We start from the raw sequence: 2,500 nt of genomic DNA, 5'->3' as shown, positions 1-2,500 counted from the left end.
TCTCCGTGGAAGTAAGGTGATAACCTCTCTGAAACCGTTCCGCGGATATGTGAAGCGGTGTGTGTGTGCCAATCACTGAAGGAGGCGTCATGGATGGGCATGGCTGCGCAGTGTCAGACCGCTGTCAGCCCCTGCTGTGACAGAACCGCTCCACGAGGGGTCAGTGTTGCCATACATGTAGCTGCTGGTCTCTGGTCAAGGTTTGGATGAAGCATGACGTCTCCGCCCCCAGCGTTTCTGGAAATCACTGCTGTGATTTGAGCGATTATTTTTGCAATGTCGCCATTCCCGCATAATATGATTTGTTATTGCAAGCAAGCATGTGTCAGCTAATGATTGAGCCCGTGATTGTGTCACACCGTCAAATCCAAGACAATTGTTTATCCCGTGTTTTATGGAACAACAATATCAACGATGCAATATGATTGAATGTTGGTAGCCGATATTTAGGCATTTGATTGGCTTGTGAGGGAGGTAGATCACCAAATGAAGACCGCGCACCATTTGGACCCTCACTCATTTCGAGGTCTATGAGGTAAATTGCTGCAATAAGTCAATTGATAACCGAATTAGCCTCCCTCCAAATGCGGGGTTTGCGTTATGGCTCCCTTCAGCTCTGATCACTCAGATTAAATCCAATCAACATGGCAGCTGTACCATGATAAGGAGTCGGAGATGGATTCATCTACTGGGAATAACAAGAGCAGCATTGACTCCAGCTGATGCTTATGTTGTAACGACGGAGCTGAGGTTAAAAATATCCTATGTTCTTGGACCGGAACACACAAAGCGTCGGGTAGCAAGACTAGTAAACAGCAGGTAGGCCATTAAAAGCCTCACTATCAAGCAGAAAAGCCCTGTGAACTGCTGTCGTTAACTATGAAACGAAGTAAAAAGAAAAACCTCACTACATGTCGAGCGATGAATTATTCACGTCGGGCTGGTAATGATGCCACGATCGTCAGTCTGGGCGTTTTGATATTTTAGTCTCTTTCTTTTCGGCCGAGACTTTGAAAGCGCAGCAGAAGGTCCCCCAAATAAGTGTTTTTTTTTTCTCGCGGCTGCTGTAAATAGGGCGTCCAGAGCGCGATGGATCAACCTCAGGCAAGGACAAACAAAAATGACCGCCCGGCCAGGACCTTCTCAAGTCGGGATGAATCAGACTCAGGTCCTTTGATGTAGCAGAAATCCAGCCTAAAGTGTCTCCTTTTATACAGATTTGATAGGTTAAAAGTTTTTTTTTTTTTTCATTTTATTGGCCCTTAAGAAGAACCGTTCACAGGTTGTTAGGTGACGGTCTAATAGCAGCGTTAAAATGTTTGTCAAAATACTGGAATATTTGATAAGCACCCCAGTGGGAGGAGGGAAGAAGGCAGGGGACATAATAGGACCCGACTGAATTCACTTCAAAGAAACCCTCTGTGTTTTTGTCTCTGTTTATTTATCTGTTCCCTTCCAATGAACTGAGTTCCTCTATCTTTCAAAGACTCGTGGGGTTGAATACATTTGCATGCTTATCTCAAACCCTGACCGCCCGAAACAAAGCAGATTTGGACAGACTCACTGGTTCCCTTTGTCGAACCAGTAGGAAGAAAGTTTGGGTGTTTAAAAAAAAAAGAAGTCACAGTATTGCAGCACTACACTCCTCCAGATAAGATAATGTTTTATTTACATTTATGGATTCGGAAATTTAATTAGTGAGTGTGTGTGTGTGTGTGTGTGTGTGTGTGTGTGTGTGTGTGTGTGTGTGTTTGGGGATGGGTGGGGTGGGGGGGGGGGGGGTGGAGGAGTAGATACGCAGAGCGTACTTTGCCTGCAGGCCTTATCCACTCCACAGGAACGGGGCTTTGGGTGGAGATGGAGCGATGGCGTGTTATTTGAAGGGGACCTGGGTCACCCCTTTCTCTTTTTTTCTTTTTTCTCCTGTCATGCTGTTGAGCCTTGTTGCTCCACGTGCAGCCTCACCAAAACACACACCGGAAGACAAGACAAGCACACGACGACCGACCACACAGAACACGGAGTCTACCAACCACACACACACCAGTACCAGCACCACCACCACACACCCCACCACTGCGACACTGGGGAACTACGAGGGCACAGAGAGGAGGCGGGGGGGGTAGAGGCAACAGAAGAGAAGGCCGAGGAGTACACACAGCGGTCGTAAGAAAAAAGATCATGGAGGATTTGCAAACAAAAAACATTAACATTTTCAAACACGTCCTTGTCCCTATCCGTGGTTGATGTTTCACACGACAACACCGTTGATAATCACAAAAGACATTCTTCACTGTCTTCTAAGACCCTACTGTTTTTTTTGTCCATTGAGAAACACAGGGGGGAACGGAGGAGCTATGGGGTTGGTGGAGGGGGAACGGGGGGAACGGGGGGAAGCGTCCGTGTTAGGGCACCATCTTGTTCTCAACACCACGTGCAAACGGAGCCAAAATGGCTGGCCATTTTTTTTTTATGTGCCGTTGATTAACTGTAGGCCGAT

The sequence above is a fragment of the Micromesistius poutassou genome, assembly GCF_964030765.1.
Source record: "Micromesistius poutassou genome assembly, chromosome: 16".
NCBI lineage: Eukaryota > Metazoa > Chordata > Actinopteri > Gadiformes > Gadidae > Micromesistius > Micromesistius poutassou.
The sequence above is the reverse complement of the archived record's forward strand: the minus strand, read 5'-3'. Positions refer to the sequence as shown.